The sequence below is a fragment of the Heloderma suspectum genome, chromosome 1 (assembly GCF_057233095.1).
Source record: "Heloderma suspectum isolate Gila_16-S chromosome 1, 16-S_ref, whole genome shotgun sequence".
NCBI classification, from domain to species: domain Eukaryota; kingdom Metazoa; phylum Chordata; class Lepidosauria; order Squamata; family Helodermatidae; genus Heloderma; species Heloderma suspectum.
Window position 1 is genome coordinate 283,891,060 of NC_139458.1, and position 23,829 is coordinate 283,914,888.

Below are 23,829 nucleotides of genomic sequence, written 5' to 3' on the forward strand. Positions count from 1 at the left end.
ACTGGGGTTTTTATCCCTGCTGTGATAGGCTACATAAATATTTACGTAGCCTATCACTGCTCAATACAGGGACACAAATGGCGGCAGCTACGACAGCCACCATTTGTGTCCCTGCAGGGCTGTCCAGTGGCCGGATGTCCGGCTGCGGGCGGCCAGAGCCGGCCGGTGGCTCCGTGGCTTGGCCGTGGAGCGGAGCCGGCCAGGCAGGATTCCGGGGGGGAGGACCGGATCACCTCCCCCCCATCGAGGATTCCGGGGGGAGGGACAGAGCACCTCCCCCCCCACGGATTGCCCGGCGCAGAGCCAGGTAGGTGTTTCGTACATCCCTACAAATCACTGCTAATGGGACACTGGCGGTAGAGGGAGGGAAGGAAAGTATTCAGTAGATAAATTTGCGATCCCAGCTCATGGAGCTAGTGCTCAAATATTGCTCCCCACAATAGATCAATTCAAGCTTAACTCTGATTCCTCCCTCAGATCCACCCAAGGGAGCAGCTACTAGGGACTGCTGGCTGAAAGCCTGAAGTGGCAACACTGCTTCCCCTTTCTTTGCCCATATTTAGGGATTGGCTGATCTGTCAGTTTCATTTTCTCCGGCATTCAAAATGTTAAAATTTCAACTTCATTCTTTGCTGAATATGAGGAACTTTGTGAATTTTGGTAAATTCTTATCAAAAACAAATGGAAACAAAACTCTCGCCCATTTGCACCAGCCACATTCAATAGGTACATCTATCCTCAGCATGGAGAGGGCCATGTTGTAGTTGCCTGCCATTTAGCTGCTAAAGATGAAAAGCATGTCAGAAAAAAAGAGACAGCAACCCTAATTAAGCACTAACATGGCTATGCCGAGATGTCAACTCAGACACTGAAAAACAAAGCTCTCAAAGCCCTGGGCCTAGATGAATAAATCCGCCAGGTTTGATTTCTCCCTCATCGAATGTTGTTTGTCCGGAATGTGGAGACGCTAGTGGATTCTGATAAATTCTTATCAAAGCAAACTAAAGCAAAATTCTAACCCTATCCCTATCCATATCTACCCCACAGTGGCACAAAGGGGTCCCCTCCAAAGGGTGGGAATCACCCCTGTCTGCTTCTTTCAACAGTAGACCTCCATTTCCTGTTCAAGCAGGTATGGACTGGCTCTCCAGGCAGCCGCCCCACCCCTGCCCCTGCTCATTGGCCTCCTGGGCTGCAGTCAAGCCCTCCCCTGTGCTCAGTAAGTAGCCCACAACTTACCCAGGCCCATCCGCCTCTGTCCTGAATGCCATGTTTTTTAAACACATGGTGATCAGCAGCCCGTGCCCATAGACTTGCATGCAAAATAGCACCGTGAATCTAGAGTATATGGGTGATTCACAGCACTTTTTGTTCATAAGTCTGTGTGGGCATTCCAAGTCAATCCAAGCTCACCTAGTGTATACAGACAGTTGGCATTTCTTTCCAAAATTTTCTTCTTCTTTTGAATATATTTTTACTTATTTTATCTTTATAAATGAAATAAACAATACCAAAATTACCAACAACCTGATTAATACTACAATTTCCCAACAATACAATATTATGATGAGGACACCACAATAACAAAAAAGAGAAGGAAAAAAAAAAGGAAAAAGGAGGAGGAAAGGAAGTGAAGAAAGAAGAAGATCCTGTCCCCTTCCATACCCCTCTCCCTCTCCCTCCCTTTAAAGAATTAAGTTTAAACTCCAATACCCCCTAGCTTCCGATGCCATTCTATTTTAAAAACTATATCTATAACCTTAACAAACTTACAATTTAATAAACAACCTTACATTTCAATATCATATCATCAATCTTATATCAAAGAAACAGGTCTACAGTTCATTCCCAGTAGCGTATATTAATAATAATTAGAAGAAATATAGTGAAGAAAATGTTCAACAGTCAGTAATATATTTTATATATAAATTCATGTGCACAATTACCCTCAAACAATAAATTTAAATACAGCATACCATATCAATTTTGAAATAAAAAACATAAAGAAAAGCAAGAAAAAAAGAAAGATGAAAGATGAAAGAGAATAAATGAATATATGTATAATCATTTATCTTCTGACCCAGCCTGGATCATGAAGACTAAACACAAGCAGTTAACAAAGCTTGTTTAAAGATTCCAGTTCATGGGGTTGTAACAGAATTCTCATGCGTTTTTACGTTCAGCCATGCCCCCACCATTTCATGATTCTTCATCTGACCTTCAGACACAATACAAAGTGTAGCAGGATATTATTTTAAGTAATATTGTAAGTTCATTTGTTTTGCCATGTTCTTTGCTTTGATAAATTGCCTTCTTTTATTCACCACCTCTTTGATGAAGTCTAGGGGTGCACGAAAGTCACTTACCTGGTCTCGCAGCTTTGCGCGGTGGGGGGGAGGCGCTTCGCTGCTCTCCCTGCGAAGTTCAGGCCGGGGGGGAGGCTTCCCGCCTTGCCCGGCCGAAATTCAGGCCAGGGGGGGAGGCTTCCTGCCTCGCCCGGCCGAAATTCAGGCCGGGGAGGAGGTGCCTCGCCTCGCCCGGCCGCAAAATTAAAAGTTAAAAAAAAAACAACGCCTCCGTGATAGGCTACGTGACGATTAACGTAGCCTATCACAGCTAGATCTGCAAAGTCAGCCGTGATAGGCTACGTAAATCGTCACGTAGCCTATCACGGGTGACTTTAAAAAAAAAAAAAAGCGCGTACGGATAATGGCGGCCCCCATAGGGAGCCGCCATTCGTGTTCCTTATTTGGTCGCTGTAGTCTATGTAAATCTTTATGTAGACTACGGAGAAAATAAGGGCAACGCAAATAGCGTTTTCACGGATCTTGGTGAGTGCATTCGGCCTCACCAAGATCCGTGGCAGAATTCTCTGCCATCCCTAATTGAAATGTGTCAATGAATTCCTTTCATTATCACAAAGCATTTCAAGCTCAATGGAAATATCAGAAATCCTGATTTTATTCCTGTCAACATGTCAGTTTCTCAGGAGCAGTTATCCCAGCTTTCATATTTTTGTTGTAAAGCTTGAAGTTACAGGTGGGTGAGTACTATCTATAAATCCTATCATTTTGACTCATGCCTACTTCTCTAGCCCACAGCTTGCAAAGACAACAAGCTAAGCCTTATGGCTCAAATGCTTTGTAACTAAGTACCTCTGTGTATGTGTGAGGTATGACTTACTGAAATGGCTTTTCTGCTTTAGAACAGGGTCATGTGCATGCATTTCACGTGGCTTTACAGGGGGGAAGCTGCTGCTTCTGGATACTATTGACAAAGAGAGAGAGAGAGAGAGAGAGAGAGAATGAGAGAGAGAGAGAGAGAGAGAGAGAGAGAGAGAGAGAGATCTTTCCTTTCTTCAGGAAACGGTTTATACATTTGGCCTCAAGTTGGAAATTAGACCACTGGTAATCAGGCTATACTTTGTGACTTCATAGCTTGCCTGCCTGTTCAACCCTGGGGAATGTCTGATGAAATATGACTCTGGCAATCATCTTGATTACCTTCAGCTAAATGGCTTTCCTCTCAAATGTCAGGTTACTATATTTTTGTTTGTCTGATGCTGTATAGTTCTAAGTCTCTCCACTGGGAATTCTGTCACAATGCTTGGATTCTGACCTAGAGAATACGGCACTGCTGGTGTTGGTGGTGTGCTTTATTCTCAGCTGCCTCCAGTTCCCTTTTTCTGTCCTCAACCCTGCCTTGAACATCATTCACCCCTCAGAGGCATCAGTTAATCAATGATGATGATCTTTGAACTGAAATTGGACTGAATTGACAAATTGCTAGATCATGGCTATTACGTTTAGGTGTTTAGTAGAAGCTAGTTTTCACAAAGGCTTTTAGGGATGATGTCCTGGATGTAACAGGCAACATTATATATATATTCCCAGGATCATCCTGTGTTATGGACCTGGGGAGGGGGGAAATGTTCCCTGTACAAGGATTCCCCCGAAAGAATGACAATAAGTTGCCACCAGTCAGCTGCCACCTCCTGACACACCCTAGCCTGTCCAGCTGCTTAGGGACAGCAGTTCTACCAAGGACCCCTCCCTTTGGCCCATCCCTTTGAAAAAGTAAAAGCAAGCTGCTTTGGTTTTACTTGCCCAGGGACCAGATGACTTAACAAAACATTGTGAAATATCCTAAAAACGTATGGGATAGCTTAGCAACCATGTAGTCCTGCATGCAGAGTAGGTTGTAGTGAGAAATTCCCTTTTAAAGCAATGCAGACAACTGTCCAAAAATTTTATTAGGGGTGAAAAGGGGGGGGGAGTACAAAGAAGGCATAAAATCACACAAACATAATTCCAAAGTAAAATAAATACATCGTTACAGGTTACCTACTTGAGTGATCTCTTGGGTTTCAGAGCAGAGTTCCTTGAAGACAGAATGTTCTGATAGAGCTCTACTTGTGAAAGGTCCTTACATCTGATTTTTGGGGATCCCACCTCCACAGCTCGCACCATTCAGGAGGGTGTCCTGACTCTCTGTGTAGCATTTTTAGGGGGTGGGGGATGCCATGGAAAGGAGGGGTGGGAAAGTCCACTTCCAATGGTGCAGTTGATCCAGCATAAATCTGGATTCAATCCTAGATGTTTCCAAGAAGAGTCAGACTGAGGTCCAAGTCTGACATATTTATGGGAATCTGAGACCAGTAAAATCAGCCCTTAGCAGACGTGGTCTGTTTTGTGCAGTAGTAAGATATGCTCTTACTGTTAAAGTGCTGCATTCAATATGCCAACAAATCTGGAACACTCAACAGTGGCCACAAGACTGGAAAAGGTCACATTCCAATTCCAAAGAAGGGCAACGCCAAAGAGTGTTCAAACTACCGCACCATTGCGCTCATTTCACATGCCAGCAAGGTGATGCTCAAAATCCTACAAGCTAGGCTTCAGCAGTATGCGAACCGAGAACTACCGGAAGTACAAGCTGGGTTTCGAAGAGGCAGAGGAACTAGAGATCAAATCGCCAACATTCGCTGCATCATGGAGAAAGCAAGAGAATTCCAGAAAAACGTCTATTTCTGCTTCATTGACTACGCTAAAGCCTTTGATTGTGTGGATCACAACAAACTGTGGCAAATTCTTAAAGTGATGGGAGTACCAGACCACCTTACCTGTCTCCTGAGAAACCTGTACGAGGGTCAAGAAGCAACAGTAAGAACCAGACATGGAACAACCAATTGGTTCAAAATTGGGAAAGGAGTACAACAAGGCTGCATATTGTCACCCTGCTTATTTAACTTATATGCAGAGTACATCATGAGAAATGCCGGGTTGGATGAATCAGAGGTCGGAATTAAGATTGCTGGGAGAATTATCAACAACCTCTGATATGCAGACGATACCACCCTAATGGCAGAAAGCGAAGAGGATCTCAAGAGCCTCTTGTTGAGGGTGAAAGAGGAGAGTGCAAAAGCTGGTTTGAAACTCAACATTAAAAAAACTAAGATCATGGCATCTGGCCCCATCACTTCCTGGCATATAGAAGGGGAAGAAATGGAAGCAGTGACAGATTTTACTTTCTTGGGCTCCAAGATCACCACAGATGGTGACTGTAGCCATGAAATTAAAAGACGCTTGCTCCTTGGGAGGAAAGCTATGGCAAACCTAGACAGCATAGTAAGAAGCAGAGACATCACCTTGCCGAGAAAGGTCCGTCTAATCAAAGCTATGGTTTTCCCAGTAGTAATGTATGGCTGTGAGAGCTGGACTATAAGGAAGGCTGAGTGCCGAAGAATTGATGCTTTCGAACTGTGGTGCTGGAGAAGACTCTTACGAGTCCCCTGGACTGCAAGGAGGTCAAATCAGTCCATCCTAAAGGAAATCAACCCTGAGTGCTCATTGGAAGGACAGATACTGAAGCTGAAGCTCCAATATTTTGGCCACCTAATGCGAAGAGAAAACTCCCTGGAAAAGACCCTGATGCTGGGAAAGACTGAAGGCAAAAGGAGAAGGGGACGGCAGAGGATGAGATGGCTAGATAGCATCACCGATGCAATGAATATGAACTTGAGCACGCTCTGGGAGAGAGCGCAGGACAGGAAGGCCTGGTGTGCTATGGTCCATGGGGTCACGAAGAGTCGGACACGACTGAACGACTGAACAACAACAAGATATGCTCATTTTCTGATGTTAGTCATCTAGCTCGCTAACCAGACAATTATTTAGATGCTGCTCTCATCTGCTTAATGACTCTTACACAATAAAAGAACTAGTTGGTTCTAGGCAGTTGCCTTTGTGGAAAAAAGGAAGTTTATTCATAGACAAAACTCAGAAATACCTGCTTATTCAGGATTCATTGGGGATGTGGCTTCCCAGACATTCTAGGTAGCACTGTTGAGCTACATCAGAATAGAAGGGTTTTTTACACTCTCGTTCCATACTTTACATTTTGATCTAGTCGACTCACTCCTACCATGATTAGCCTACAGGCTAGTGATGTACAAAAGTCACTTACCTGGACTTGCAGCTTGCTTCGCGGTGGGGGGGAGGTGCTTCAGTTCTCCCCCCGAAGTTCAGGCCGGGGGGGAGACGCCCCGCCTCGCCTGGCTGAAATTCAGGCCGGGGGGGAGGCGCCCCGCCTCGCCCGGCTGAAATTCAGGCCGGGGAGAAGCGCCCCGTCTCCCCGGCCGCGAAATAAAAAGTGAATGAAAAAAAAAAACACCCGTTATAGGCTACGTAATGATTAACGTAGCCTATCACAGCTAGATTTCCAAAGTTAGCCGTGATAGGCTAAGTTAATTGTTATGTAGCCTATCTACGGATGGCGAAGAATTTCTCCCCGAAACTTCGGGGGGCTGAGCACCAACGTGTTCGGCCCCCCGAACAAGTTTCGGGGAGAAATTCTCCACACACCCCCACCCCCCACACACACCCCGGGGCGGGACTTACATTTCCCGAATGTACCTCCCAGCGGCGGGTCCGGCCGGCGGTTCGTCGGGTCTTCGACCGGGGCGGGAGCGGCAGCCGGTCTTTCGACAGGCTGCCGCCGCCACCATTCCAATAAAAGAGAAAAAAACGCCCCCGTGATAGGCTACATGACAATTAACGTAGCCTATCATGGCTAGATTTGCAAAGTCAGCCGTGATAGGCTACGTCAATCGTCACGTAGCCTATCACGGGTGACTTAAAAAAAAAAAAGCGTGTACGGATAATGGCGGCCCCCATAGGGAGCCGCCATTCACGTTTCTTATTTGGTCGCTGTAGTCTACGTAAAGATTACATAGACTACGGCGAAAATAAGGGCAACGCTATTTGCGTTGCCCTTATTTTCGCCGTAGTCTACGTAAAGATTTACGTAGACTACAGCGACCAAATAAGGAACGTGAATGGCGGCTCCCTATGGGGGCCGCCATTTGCGTACGTGCTTTTTTTTTTTTTAAGTCACCCGTGATAGGCTACGTGACGATTTACGTAGCGTCTCACGGCTGACTTTGCAGATCTAGCCATGATAGGCTACGTTAATCGTCATGTAGCCTATCACGGGGGCGTTTTTTTTTTAACTTTTAATTTCGCGGCCGGGCGAGGCGGGAAGCCTCCCCCCCGGCCTGAACTTCACGGGGAGAGCAGCGAAGCGCCTCCCCCCCCACCGCGAAAAGCTGCGAGACCAGATAAGTGACTTTCGTGCAACCCTAAGCCTATCACGGGTGACTATGAAAAAAAAAAAAGCGCTTACGCAAATGGCGGTGCCCACGGGCACCGCCATTTGCCTTCCTTATTTGGGCCCAGGTAGTCTACGTAAAGATTTACGTAGACTACGGCGAAAATAAGGGCAACGCTTATAAGGAACGCAAATAAGGAACGTTCCAAATAAGGAATGCAAATAAGGAACGCATTTGCATATGCGTTTTTTTTTTCCAAAGTCACCCGTGATAGGCTATGTAACGATTTACGTAGCCTATCATGGCTGACTTTGGAAATCTAGCCGTGATAGGCTACATTAATCGTTACGTAGCCTATCACAGGTGTTTGTGTTTTTTTCATTCACCTTGTAATGGCGGTGGCGGCAGCCAGTCGGAAGACCGGCCGCAGCCCCCACCCCCGTTGAAACGCTGCCGAAACGCCGCCGGGACCCGCCACCGAGAGGGACATTTGAGGGAGGTAAGTCCCATCACGGGGGGGGGGGGGGCGGAGAATTTCACCAACAATTTCCGGGGGCCGAATGCGTTGGCATTCAGCCTCCCTGAGATTCGTGGAGAAATTCACGGCCATCCCTACTACAAGCATACTAATGAAAGTTGCTAGGATAGTCTTGCAAAACAAAAACAAAAACCCCACACCCAAGGATTGAGAAACGTTCTAGGGTTTGCATCCAATGGTGGCTTTGCCTTAAGACAATGTGCTTCCAGGTCAGGGCAGCCAATTTTCACCACTTCCCCTATCTAGCCTCTTGCACTGAAAATCTGTTCCTGAGGGTTGGGAGGTGCTCTAAAACAGAATGGAACATGGCACAGAGGACTACAGTAGCTAAGAGAGATCTGCAAAAAAAACAGTGTGCAGGGGGAAGTGCTTTCTGCTAAGCCAGAGCTTCCATTGGATACCCACAACCCTACATTTGTGATCAGAGGAAGTGTCTTGAACTGCCTGTTGTCTCTTCAGAATCAGATCAGACTCATTAGATTGTATCCAATGTTAGTCCTATTTAGAGTTGACCTGTTGAAATGAACGGGACTGAATTTCAACTAACATTGGATGCAACCCATTGGATAGAACCCATTGTGAGGAGTGAGAATTTGTGACTTCACTTCCTCCTTCTTTACAGGCTCTTCCCTCAGAAGTCCCAACCCCTAGCTCCCAGAACCTGAGACATTTTCTCCAGTGGAGATGCCTCCCATGCCAGTGCCATTTGCTGTTCTGAGCCACTCCTAGAGGCTGAAGATTCCTCAGTTTCTCACTTAGAGATGTTATAGAAACCACCCATATTCAATAGCTGTGCCTTCGCACCATGGGGAATAAAGACAGTTGGGCAGTGCCTTGTTCCACTCTTGTTGCTGCTGCTCTGTATACTGTCCCTTCTGGTGGGGCTGTCTTGTCAGTAGTTTCTGCCTTGTCTGGCCTTCTGTTGCCTGCCTCTGTCCTGTTGCTGCTGCAGCTAGGCAAGCGGTTGGGTAGAGTGCTGTAGCTCCAAGCAGAGCAGGAAGTGGGTTGACCTCACCTGCTGCATCCCTCTCTCCTTCGTTCTCTTTTTAGAATCAGAGGCAAGAGTTACGCCCACTCCACTTTGCAAAAAACAAAAGAAGCTTTTTTGTTTTGCTTTTAAAGGAGAAAGGCATTTGCAAGCATTTCTTGAGAGTACACACAAACATGTTTTTCAAGTATTTGCAAGAGGTGCTCACAAAAGCCAGATGGTTTTTGAGTTGAGTCCACCCCTGCCTTTGACATTTGGGGGTGGATTTGTGCTGAACCCAACACCCTTTCCCTGTGTTCAGAGCAAAATCAACTCCCACTCTAGGCTGGGAGACAAAGGACACAGTATGGTGGGGAAATGAGTATGGATAGTATCTCATTTCCCCACCACAGTAGGTTTTAGGGAAAAGATGATTCAACCTTCCAGGTGACTAAGGAAGAATTAGAGTTTGCTCTATGTCACTGAAAGGAAGTTGAAAGAAAACCTGAAGGTGAACCGTTTCAGACCTAAGAAATTTAGTCATCTTGTACCGAGAGCCTATATAACAAGGCAGGGAACTCACAAAGAACTGAAGAGACCTGAAATTGAAACCTATGGAGTCTCAGTAAAATAATTATGAGCAAAGAAAGCAGAAAAGGAGTTGTGCTCCAGAAATGCCTTGGGATGAAGAGATTTTCTTTTTTAAAAGTAACATTTTACTGAGCTTGTATTGCTATCTGTGCTTCAAAGTTGTTGTTTTTTAAGTACAATAGAGTCTTCAAGAAGAACCCAATGGGCTTAATCAAATTTAGTCACTGAAATCAATGGTACTGAAGTCAATCATGACTAATGGGTCTACTCTAAGTATGACAAACAGAGCAAACCTATGGAAGACATCAGAGCACTCTGAGATCAGAGGGACCGATGCCCTGAATGCCTTGATGGGCTCCTGCCAGGAGGACAGAAGAGAGGGAGGAGTGACATTCAATGCTTTTCCTCCTGGTGGTTTTTTAAAGCAATTTCCCTCCCTTTGTGAGCCGAAGGACCACAGGATTGCAGCCTAGATCTGGATTAGGAATGGGGAAGAAATTTGTCTGGGTCACATTTTAATGAGAACTTACCTAATGTCACACTTTTGAAACAATAAACGACCAAAATTTGTGTTTCAAAATTTTCATTTCTCCAAATTTTGCAATGGAGTTCATCAATAAAAAAATGTATACAAAATATGCTAAAAATGTGTGTGTATATAAAATTACTTATATATTATGAAAGTGACATTAAAATGTATTATATTAGGAAAATTGTTGGCCAAAATTTATATATTATGCAAAGTTGGGTATAAAATGCATGTATTAGGAGAAATTCATACAATTTTTCATGCAAACGTTTTTCTCATGAGTTCAGGACAAAGCCAATTTAAGATGGGAAAAATGCTCAAAGTTTGGGATGAAATTAACTTATAACTAGAAAAACGAAAAACCAAAAATTGAGAGATTCATCCTTTGGTAGCCTTGATAGGTCCAATACCACACATTCGGTGATGTGGTATTATGATAGGAAAATAATCAACATTTTGGTTTATGGAATAATGCAGCATGCATTAGATGTGGTCAACTCCTTTTCTCCTCCATCCAAAGGGACTCAGTCATGGCTAACTTTTGTTGGATTGTGCTCTTTAAGTTTCTAAGGATGCCACTATTTGCGATTCCAGCCAGCAATGGTATTTCTGAATTTTGGTTCAATGGGATTTTGAAAAAAAAAATAGTTAAAATAAAAGAGATCAAACAAGTGATTGACATTTGACTGCCAGGTCATGCAGCTCAATAAAATTGCCTCAAAGATTTTGACATAAAATATCTGGAAATGTGTCACATTTGCATTGCTGTAACAGAATATTAGAAAGAGCTATCCTTCAGGCTGCAACTACTGAAATTACTATTGCAATGAGTTCACATATGGCAGCATCAAACAGTTAGGAAAGTTCTGTCCAAATAATTAAAAAAAAAATCTTTACACACTGGCCTAAAAAATAACCCCTCTAAAATATCGACTTAAGTTTTCCCAGGTGGGCTTTCATATTCATGAGAGTGTTTCTGGCTTTCAATTTATTCTGGAAACCTCATTTCTGGAGGATCGGGGGACCCTTCAGAACAGTAGCGGAAGTGGCACAGGACAGGAGACTGTAAAGGAGGAGGAATCAGCTACTGGAAGATCGCTTCCCCCACTGTCAACTGGCAGGAGCATTCTGAGCAGAACTCTGCACAAGCGATATGCCTGCAGGCAGAAAAGAACCTGAATCTGAGCCCATCAGTACTGTCAAATTTGACACTACCGACTCTGGCGCTACTTGTGTGTGCAGTTCCCATCCCAGAGTTGAATGCAGAGTTCCAGCAGTGGAAACCACATGTGAAATACTCTTTTGTACATACAGTGCCTACTCTACCAGGGTTGCGATGCAGGTTTGACACACCAGAGCTAGGCCAGATCTACACCACTTTATGTCATATCAATCTGATCCCATCATGGTAATGCTCTATCCCTCTTGCTCATTTAAACCTTGTAGCACACAAAATGACATCTGCTGTGGTATTTTGGATAATATGGGATAAAAAGATGGAAATAACACTAGAAAAGCTGCATATGGAACATATAATGTGCCCCAACCATTATCGATGCACTTCCATACCGATAAAAAGCACTAGTGCAGATCTAGCCCTAGAGATGCATAGTAGCAATTTTGAATCTTCTGGAGTTAGGGACGCAAAGAATGTAAATGGAGATGTTATATCAAAAAGAAATATAAAAAATATGGGATAATGTTCTAATGTGACCAAGAAGTAAGAGCGAGGCCAGATTAAGCAAAAGAAAGAAGGGCATATGCAGATTGGGGCTGGCTCAGTTCTATGCTGAATACAACAAAATAAATAGGCTACAAACCCAGTGATGGAACCCAATGCCCAGAACAGCCCCCACTTCTCCAATTTTGCCCCATGCAGGTCCTCCCCCCCACATACACACTGATTGTGCCCCTGCTGGTTCCCCCCCCCCGCCCCCGGCGTCATTAGCCTTCATGGGAGGAAAACCCAGTAGGAGCAAAATCAGGGGATGGAGAGGAAGGGAGGCCCAACCCCCGCTGAGGACCTGCAGGACCTGGTACTTGATTTTGTCCTCTCACCAACTTTTTCCCACCTCAACATGAAGTCATGGATATCATAGTGGAATCATTCACTTGTCCCTATGGGGGCAGGAAAAAAAGGCTCCCAAGATCTCAGATTGACTTGGAACAATAACCCAAGTTCTTTGTTTCCCAGGAGAACTTGGCTAATGTTCAAGTTAGTCCAAGGAGAGCTTTGGGAAGCTCTCCGATGTCTAACTGGCTGTCAGAGATACTGAGCTAGATGGACAAATAGTTTGACCTGGTATAAGGCAGCTTCCTACATTCCTGTGAGAAGCAGGAAGGAAGTGGAGTGTGTGGGGGGGGGGAAATCACTTGACAAACATGCTATCCCTTCAGAGGGTTTTATATAGAAGACACTCACAATACTGACTTCTGGAAATAGGGCATCTTAAGGTTAAAATGAGAAGTTGAACTCTAACCTGTTTCGCTTCAGAAAATGAAAACATTTACAGAGGTAAGCAAGACTCCAACCATATATGTGACTTCATGATGGATGGTTTTAGAGTTATTGGAAATTTCTTTCATCCCTCAATGCCAAGGCTAAGTTTTCCCAGACACAACATGCTGCCTTTTTCCTTTATTATTGGGTTAATAGGACAGTGAAGGCAAGAAGGATATGTATGTATTTAAGATTAGCCAAAAAGGGGTCATAAGTACTTTGTTTCACCCAAAGGCAATAGTTGAATGTCATTTTAGAAAATAAGGTCGAGAGTAGTGTGTGTGGGGGGGGAATAACTTGCAGGCAACCTGAGGTAAATCTGCCACAGCACCAGTCAGCTCAGCAAATGAAAGGATGATTTCTCATCATTCCTTAGGCTTCAAATGAGCTCAAAACATACAGAAGGAAAAATTTGTGAAGTCTTTGGAAGCACCTCACCCCACCCCACCCTCCAATTTTATTAAAATGTCATTTCCAGGACAGGGCTGATACATTTAGGCAGACAACATACTCTGTTGTAAAACAGAGAACAATTTTAAGACATCCCCAGACAATACGAGCATCCCTTTTGTAAAGCCAGCACTATATGTCTTTCTGCGACAGGTATGAACATAGCTAGAGGCCAGACAGTGGGAGTTCTTTGCCACCACTTTCAGGTCAATGTTCCTCCAAAATCAGCTTACCTTTCTTGGTTTTGTTAAGATATTCAGTCTGTGTGACAGGAGGAGAGAGGGTACATTCCATTCTTACTTGTTAACAGCACATGTTAAAATATAACTCTTATCTGAAAAAAAAACTTCAGGCTTAGGAGAGAGAGAGGGGAGGGAAGGAGACGGAGAGAGAAAATGTTAAGATATTCAAGAATTTGGATTCTGTGTTAGCTTTTGATTTCCTTGTGCAATTCTATTTGGTGAGGCAAGGAGAGTGAAGCTACAATATTGAACACAGGCATAATCTCATATGTTTTTTTGTTTGTTTGTTTACACTGCATAGCCTGTCGGTTCCATTGATAAGGTTTTGTGTATCTGCAATGGTTAGTTGTGCTGAAACTCCCATAAAAGTTTCTTTTAAGAGAGGGGAGGGCAACCTTTCTTCTGTTGAGGGCCATGTTCCTTTGGGGGCAACTTGTTATGGGTCACATGCTGGCAGTGGTGGGTGGGACCAGATCTAAAAGTGGGTGGGGCCAGCTTTTTCACCCTCTCTCTTTTGGCCACCCGTTTTCTCTGTTTCCTCTCTTTCTGACAACACTTCTCTTCCCCACCCCCACCCCAGGGGTCTGAACTAATTTCTTCCAGAGGGCTTTTGAAATGAGGCTGAGGACCACAGGTTGCCCACTCCTATTCTAACAGAAGCAGGAACAATAATATGTTACAGGATTCCAGTTTTAAACAGGATTTATGGTGATCACAAGAATGCTGAAATAGCACATCTTTTATGGAACTGGAATCCGCAGTCACATCGTCATTCATTTCTTGCATTTTACTAGGTTTATGGAACTGTTGCTTGCTTGCTTGCTTGCTTGCTTGCTTCCTTCCTTCCTTTCCTCCTCCTTCTCCTCCTTTTACTATTTGTGTTCACAATGTGTGAACTCTCCTAATTCCACCCCCACCCCCACCCCACCTCTGTTTTTAAAAGAAAAGGTAGGGATAGATTAATCTGTCAATTTCAGTTTCTCTCAGTTTCCCATTTCCAATTTTAAATTCAGTACATCTCGAAGTTAGAGAATTTCTCCAGTCTTAAGTTGAGTTTGCCATAAATGCTAAAATTTCTTTTAAAGCTTGCTTGAAAATTCATAAGCATTTTTAACACATTTCTCTTAACAGATTCATTTTTGCCTAATATACACATCTTTTGCAAGCAATGTTTCTAATATAATGAGCTTTAAAATGATATTTTCCCCTAATATAGACAGTTTTGTTTGTGTTTCTTGGTTGATCTCCACCACAAAATTTGGAGAAGTGCAAATTTTGAAGGATAACTGAGTTTCAGTTCACATCGGGGTTCAAACGTGTGTAATTAAGTTAGTATTGAAATGCAAACTGAATTAATTTCTCCTCCATCCCTAGGAAAAAAGATGCATTTTAGACAGTTGATTTTAAACTTGGATAGAGACACCAAAACTCTTCACAGTATTCTATTGTGGCAGCACCATAGATTTATAGAAATACATCCACTCAGATGCAAAGGTGCTCTCCTACAAGTGGAAATAAGACCATGTCCAGTCACAGAACAGCTATTTAAGACCCAGCACAGGACCGCTGCATGAGAAAAGTGAACCCAAATCTAGAGAAAATCTTCTGTTTGTGAAAGACTCTGCACAAGCTCTTCTCTGAAACCTTCTAATGGCCCATGGTATATTCTACATTGTGTACCTCTCTTATTTACCGTCACCTACTGTAATGCAACATCTGATACATGGTACCACTGCACTTCAAGAAATAGCATTTGCACAAGAGTTCACATACCAGTGCTAATACATTTTCTCCTTTTGCTCATGGTTCTTTGGATCCAAACCATTTTGATACTTGCTGTTGTATTTTCAATTACTTTCCAAATAATTTCAGATACGTTTGCCTTTTTTCATTGCTGCTTTGTAATTGACATTTTTAATAACTGATGGAACAACTAGCACAAGCAAACAATCTAGCATACTGAAGCTGAGTTGTCACAACTGCTTGTTCAAGCAGAATCAAAGCATTCAGTTGGACACTTAAGCGAGGATAAAAATTAAGGTTCTCCAAGTGGTAGAAACTTTGTGTTGGTAATGACACCATTGGATATAACTCTTTGTTTTTCATCAGACATTTTCAGTGATCATTCAGCTAGCCTGGAGAGATTCTTTGGAGGGCTTCACAGTCTGCTTCGGATTCCACCATTCTGAATACTCTGATGTCTTCCACAAACTTTACTCAGTAACCCCTGTCTCCAAGATCTAGGGTTGGCAGAGAATTTCTCCCCGAAACTTCGGGGGGCCGAGCGCCAACGTGTTCGGCCCCCTGAAGAAGTTTCGGGGAGAAATTCTCCGCACCCCCCCACCCCCTGCACCCCCACCCCCGGGACGGGACTTACCTTTCCCGAATGTCCCTCCCGGCGGCGGGTCCCAGTGGCAGTTCGTCGGGTCTTAGTCAGGGGCGGGGGTGGCAGCCGGTCTTTCGACCGGCTGCCGCCGCCACCATTCCAATAGAAGTTTTTTAAAAAAATGCCCCCGTGATAGGCTACGTGACGATTAACGTAGCCTATCACGGCTAGATTTGCAAAGTCAGCCGTGATAGGCTACATGAATCATCACGTAGCCTATCACAGGTGACTTAAAAAAAAAAAAAGCGCGTACGGCTAATGACGGCCCCCATAGGGAGCCGCCATTCATGTTCCTTATTTGGTCGCTGTAGTCTACGTAAAGATTTACGTAGACTACAGCGACCAAATAAGGAACGCGAATGGCGGCTCCCTATGGGGGCCGCCATTTGCGTACACGCTTTTTTTTTTTTAAAGTCACCCGTGATAGGCTACGTGACGATTTACGTAGCCTATCACGGCTGACTTTGCAGATCTAGCCGTGATAGGCTACGCTAATCGTCACGTAGCCTATCACGGGGGCGTTTTTTTTTTTTAACTTTTAATTTCGCGGCCGGGCGAGGCGCCTCCTCCCCGGCTTGAATTTCGGCCGGGCGAGGCGGGAAGCCTCCCCCCCGGCCTGAATTTCGGCCGGGCGAGGCGGGAAGCCTCCCCCCTGCCTGAACTTCGGGGGGAGAGCAGCGAAGCGCCTCCCCCCCACCGTGAAAAGCTGCGAGACCAGGTAAGTGGCTTTCGTGCACTCCTACGTAGGGGTGGACGAAAGTCACTTACCTGTCCTTGAAGGACGTTCGCGGTGGGGGGGAGGCGCTTCGCTGGTCCCCCCGCGAAGTTCAGGCCGAAATTCAAATAGCGTTGCCCTTATTTTCGCCGTAGTCTACATAAATCTTTATGTAGACTACAGCGACCAAATAAGGAACGGGAATGGCGGCTCCCTATGGGGGCTGCCATTTGCGTACGCGCTTTTTTTTTTTTTTTTAAGTCACCCGTGATAGGCTACGTGACGATTGACGTAGCCTATCATGGCTGACTTTGCAAATCTAGCCGTGATAGGCTACGTGAATCGTCATGTAGCCTATCAGGGGGCATTTTTTTTTTCTTTCATTGCAATGGCGGCTGCCGCTCCTGCCCCGCTCGAACACCCGCCGAACCGCCGGCCGGACCCGCCGCCGGGAGGGACATTCGGCGAAGGTAAGTCCCGTCCCGGGGGGTTGCGGGGGGTGGGGGGGTGCGGAGGATTTCTCCCCGAAACTTGTTTGGGGGGCCAAACACATTGGCGCTCGGCCCCCCGAAGTTTCGGGGAGAAATTCTCCACCAACCCTACTCCTACGATCATGAATATATTCAGTTACTTCTTTTCCCCTCTGCATCACGTAGTGCTCACTCTCTTATTTCTGCACCACCAGTCTCTCTGTACTCCTCTTTCTATTTCCCCACTGCACCAGTGTTTCTACACCCTTTTATTCTTCCTTGAATATATCTTATTTTGCTCTTTTTGTAACTCCTCTGTCTATCCTAGGGATAGCGGAGAAATCCTCCATGGACTCCAATGAGTCCATGGAGTCCGTGGCAGAACAGACTACCCCCCCCGCCACCCCGCGAAGTATGGTCGGGACAGACCCTACCTGTTGCTGGCCGGGTCTGGATCCATCCTCCTCAACCCGCAGCTGTCCGCTGCCAGGCTGGGGACGCAAATGGCATAGTGGACGCCATTTGCGTCCCTGCTCTTTTCGTGATTGGCTATGTAAATATTTACATAGCCTATCACGGCAAAGGGCAGGGTTGCAAATGGCATAGTAGACATAGCCTATCACAGCAAAGGACAGAGACGCAAATGGTGTCCACTATGCCGGACGCCATTTGCGTCCCCAGCCTGGCAGCAGATGGAAGTCTGGCTGTGGACGGGCCCGGCCGGTGGCTCTGCAGACTTGCTGCGGAGTGGAGCCAGCCGGGGTCGGGGAGGATTCCAGGGGGGAGGGAAGGATCACCCCCCCGCAGACCCCACAGCGGAATGGTAAGTGGGGTTCATACATCCCTAGTCTATCCTTCTTCAAGGGTTTGACAGCATTAGCACACATGGTTTTCACTCTCCCAGTAGTTCACACTCGGGGGAAAACTGGGACACACATGTGTCTGGACTGCAACAGGCCGGAGGGGGGGGGAATCTTTATTTTCTTTGTTCACATAATAGAAATACAGGGATTTTAAGTTTCACAGATACTAATCAATTCATATATCATAATAAACATTTAGGGCACAATCCGAACTCGGAGGTGACCGCGTATCCTAAGCAAGGCAGGAGAGGCATGGAGGGGATCATTCCCTCTGCACCTATTCTGCCTTGCTATTTTTCGCTAGACAGCCGTTTTCAGCTGTCTAGAGGCAGGGGCCCTGACCGGGAGAGGAAGCTGCTGTATGACACATCAGATGTGTCATACATGCAGCTCCGCTCTCCCCTCCCTGGAACGCCCCCCAGAATGCCCCTTTTCAGTTGCTCCACGCTCGTCTTCCAAGCAGGGAGGATGGGGCTTCTCCGCGCTGCCTCAGAGGCAATGTGGACAAGGGGGGGCGGTCAGATTTCCAGGAACCGACCTCAGAGTATGGGCTCCAAGGTCGGTTCCTGGAAAAGAGCATAACCTATGGCCTTCTAGACAGTGTCTAGTGGCCATAGGATTGCTCCCTTAAAGTATGTTTAAGATCAGAGTTTCTTCTAATATTTGTCTTTGTTATTTCCTTCTCTATTTTCTTTTATTTGCAATAGCTGGAATATATACATTTCCCTCTTGATTAATTTCTTTATTTTCTAATTTGCAAAGCTTTCATGTTAGTTCTTTTTTTGTTGGCATCACCAATTGCATAACATCTCTCGAGAGATTCATTTGTGAGCTCTGTTTGTTAGGGCATAAGCAGGTGCAGCTAGGAAAGGGGGGGAAACCCTTTGCTTTTTTATTCCACAAGCATGCAATGATTATTATGCTGATGGGAAGGGGCAGCAATGGCACAAGAGAGAGAGAGAGGGAGAGAGAGAGGTTTTTGAAGAAGTGAATAAGTACATTAAAAATATTGAATGCAATCCATTTGCTATTCATTTCAATGGGAAAGAGTTAAGCATGTGTTTAATTCTCTCCCATTGAAATAACATGTGACTCACTGAAATGTACTATACTTTGTCTAATTCACATTTGAAAAACACTTAATTAAAATATTTATAACAAAGTTCTAGGATCTCAGCTACTTCATAGTATTCCATCAAAAACAGATGGATCTCCATTATGCTTAAGTCTTGTATTGTCAACACCATATTTTCTGCAGTCATCCCATGATGGAGATCTATTTCCATCTCATGATGGAGATCCATTTCCATTCATCTCATGTGAATGGTTTTACAGATGATCAGATTGCAACCTAGAGCTTTAAAAGAGGTGGTAATTAGACCACTCCTGAAAAAGCCTAACCTGGACCCAGAGGATGTTAACAATTATAGGCCAGTGGCCAACATCCCCTTCCTGGGCAAGGTGCTTGAGTGGGTGGTTGTAGGACAGCTCCAGGCACTGTTGAATGAAACAGATTATCTAGATCCATTTCAATCGGGCTTCAGGCCTGGTTTTGGAACGGAAACTGCCTTGGTCGCCCTGTGGGATGACCTCTGCCGGGAGAGGGACAGGGGGAGTGCGACCCTGTTGATTCTCCTGGACCTCTCAGTGGCTTTCGATACCATCGACCATGGTATCCTTCTAGATAGGTTGTCTGGGTGGGGGGTTGGAGGCACTGTACTACAGTGGTTCTGCTCCTACTTGAATGGCCGATTCCAGAAGGTGGTGCTGGGGGATTATTGCTCTGTGCCATGGCAATTGTGCCATGGGGTTCCACAGGGCTCTATTTTATCCCCCATGCTGTTTAACATCTACATGAAACCGCTGGGGGAGGTTATCCGGAGGTGTGGGCTGAGGTGCCATCAATATGCGGATGATACCCAGCTCTACCTCTCTTTCCCATCAAAACCAGGTGAGGCAGTGGCTGTTCTGAATCAGTGCCTGGGCACGGTAATGGATTGGATGAGGGCTAATAAACTGAAACTCAGTCCAGACAAGACGGGGGTACAGTTAGTGGGTGGTTTGTCTGCCTGGCTAGATGATATTCAACCTGTTCTGGAGGGGGCTGCACTCCCCCTAAAGGATCAGGTTCGTAGTTTGGGGGTGCTCTTGGATCCAGAACTGTCACTTGAGGCACAGGTGAACTCAGTGGCACGGAGCACTTTTTATCAGCTTAGGCTGGTATACCAACTACGCCGTTATCTGGACAGAGATAGCCAAGCTACAGTTATCCATGCTCTGATAACTTCTCATCTGGATTACTGCAATGCATTAAACGTGGGGCTGCCTTTGAAAACGGTCCGGAAACTTCAGCTGGTCCAAAATAGGGCAGCAAGATTGTTAACAGGGACTGGCCTGCGAGCTCATATTATGCCAGTACTTTTCCAGCTGCACTGGCTGGCCCTGTGGAACCCCATGGCACAATTGCCATGGCACAGAGCATTTCCAGGCCCGATTCAAAGTGCTGGTGTTAACATTCAAAGCCCTTAACGGCTTGGGGCCAGGTTACCTGAAGGATCGCCTCCTCCCATATGTGCCTGCCCGGACCTTAAGATCATCGTCAGCGGCCCTTCTCCGTGAGCCTCTGCCAAAGGAAGTGAGGCGGGTGGGTACTAGGAGGAGGGCTTTTTCTGCTGTGGCACCCCGGCTCTGGAATGAGCTCCCTAGTGAGGTTCGCCTGGCACCTACATTGTATTCCTTTCGGCGCCAGGTGAAGACCTTTTTATTTTCCCAGGCATTTTAGCATTTTAGCTGTCTAAATTTTTAGCTTTGCTGTTTTAAATCTGTATTTTAAACTCCTGCACTGCTGCTAGGTTTTATTGTGGTTGTATTGTTATATTGTGGTTTTAATGTTCTATATATTTTAAATTGTTTTATTGTGTGTTGTTTGGTTTTAATTTTTGTGAACCGCCCAGAAAGCTTCGGCTATTGGGCGGTATAGAAATGAAATGAAATGAAATGAAAGAATGAATGAATGAATGAATGAATAAATAAATAGAGCTTTGGCTACTGGGTGATATAGAAATGTAATACATTAATATATAAACAAATGAACACAGTTTGGCAACCTTAAGGAATACAGTTGACTATAACCCTGAAATGTGTTACGCTGAAGTAGTTCCCTTGATGTCTATGGGATTACTACTGAATTAAGTGACTGTGTGAGTTAACCAAGTGAGTTAACCAAGACTGAGACCGGTTTTTGAGATGCACTGTGGAATTTCATACGCACACCAATGTTATCCAAGGATGAGTGAGAATTCTGGTCTGTTTTTTTATATATATATAAGAACTTAACAAAATTCACAAAGGTAAATGCAATATAGAAAGAACTTCAGATTTTAAAATTGTGAGTTTGAGAAAGTGAAATGGACAGATTCTTCATAAAACTAGGGAATGGATGAAGTCTCAACCTGTGTGCATTTAATTATTCCCTGCACTTCCCAAAAATTAAGTGTACACAGATCAAACGTTTTGGTTAAAGTACTCTAAATTAGGGCAGTACAGAGGGAATGCAGCCCTAACTTGGCTCCTTTGAGTCCTTAATCCAGCCCCTGAACCAGTACATACCATAGATTCAGTTTATTTAGAACCACATTTGATCCTTGCGTACAGCTTACATCTCCCATAACTACATTTACATAAAAAGTAGGCAGGCAAAAATAGTAGAGGTGGGTGGCAACGATCATGAGGATTTCTAGAAGAACAGCCATATTTGGGGTCAGTTGAGAACTTAAGCAGCTAATCTTATATAAGAATATGATAGTGTAAGGCTTATTTCTAGAGTTCTACCAGACCGATTTTGCTCATTTTTTTTTAAAAAAAACTGAAGCTTCAGCATTGTAGAAATGCAGAAAATTTTGAAGCTTCAAGCTTGAGCTTTCCACAGCTTGGGAAGGGAGAAGGGAGAGGGATGAGGCAAAGGGGAGGTTAATGCATATGCCCCACAATATGCATATAATGCAACGTGTGACACAGTGTGTGTATGCACGTATAATAATGCTTACTCTTGTGAGCTCTTAAGAGTGCTGGGCCAATGAAAGGACAGGTACAGAATGATGGGAAAGGGGCTGAATAAAAGTCAATTGGTGATACTTAGAGGAGGAGGAAGAGAAGTTGAGGAGGAAGAGCTGAAAGGACACCGAAGAGAGGAGAGACAGAACATCAAGAGACAAAAACAGATAGCCAAGACACCAAGAAGAGGTAAATGATCTTTTTTTAAAAAGAACATCTTTTTTTCACCTTTGCCAGTTTATTTGTAGTTCATTTAAATGTAGTAGTATTCTCTCAGACTACTAGCTCTGTGGCTACATGGGATTGGCACTAGTGCTCTCAGAAAGTGGATGTGGCCCTGTCAGTGCATTTAGTACGTAATGCATGACACCAGCATACATGCATTTCAGAAGTGGAACAACTGGGCAATTGTACATGAATCTGTGCACATTTCACAGATTTGGAATGCACTTAGGGTGCATCCTTTTGTACTTAAAAGGGCAGTTTGGATCCTTACCCTGTAGCTCTTCTATGTGGACTGCCCTACAGCATGCTGCTCCCCTGGGATTGTCTTCCTGGTTGAGCCATGGGACTGCTGCATAGCTAGTGCATGCGGAGGAATGATAGAAGACTTCTTGTATATAGAACTCAATAGGAATGATCATTGGGGCATAGGGGGAATAAACTACTCCGAACCACTTCAGGGGGCCCTTAACACTAGCTCCTTTCATTCTTTTACCATTTCAAAAGTGTGCCTTTTCTGTTTGTGCAGCAAGCAATAGACAGAGTTCTGTGGGGCAGTTGGCTGCTGGCCACCTTCCCAATGCCTTCTGGGCAGAGAATAATGGCAGCTGCCTGCATGAAGAGCTCTTCCTCACTCTTGCTGTGTGGAGAGATAGCACTTAACTGTCCTCGCCCCTCCCCACCCCAAATCCCCTCCTATTTTGACACCAAAACAGCAGCTAAAAATGCCCCAGCTCAGCACCACAATACTTCTGGCCATCCCTAATTCTGATATGTATTCCTTTTCACACAACACATGTAGCTGGTCACTTTGCAGCAAACTACTTAGTGAATACAGAATGGTTTTGTGACCCAGGGGCCCAGTTCACATGATCACCACAGCCTATTGTGGCTTATATAAGCCGGTGGGTTGTGTTCTGGCAGCCATTTTGAATATTCCAGCCATCATGATGTCCAAACCCAGTGCAGGGTGGATTGTTGGCATGGTTAACAAACCACCCCCAACCCTTGGACTGCTCCAAGATCTTAACTGAAAGGCATTGGGCCTAATCAATTATATTTTTTCTGCACCTGGACATTTCCTCTCCTCTTTATCCTAGAGCTGGGATAGGACATACATTGGCAAAGCATAATGTGCAACATAAATAAGCAAGCAGTCATTTTTCAGCCTGTAATTGTCCTTTTCAAGGACTGTGTATATGATCTACAGGGCTTGAAACCACGCTACCTGAAAGACCGCCTTCTCCCATACAAGCCTGCCTGGGTCTTAAGATCTTCAGGAGAGGCTCTTCTTTTGAGACCTTCACCTTCAGAGGCACGTTTGGTGGCAACATGAAAGAGGGCATTCTTGATAGCTGCTCCCAGGCTGTGGAACTCCCTGCTCAGGGAGGCTAGGTGTGCTCCTTCTCTGCTACCTTCCATCAGCAGACAAAGATTTTTTAATTCAAGCCAGCCTTTGGTGTTTAGGCAGTTTGGATGCTGGGTTGGACACTGCTTTATTCTGTTATTGCTATACTTTTAATTGTGTTTTAATTTATTTGTTTTGTTATTGTTTTAATCACATTTCATTTATTATTGCAAGCTGCCTTGAGTGCCCCTTTTCTTGGTAGAAAGGCAGGATTCCAATCAAATAAATAAATACATAAATAAATAAATGTGTGCTTGTATGTTCAACTTTGCTTCTCCCCTTCACA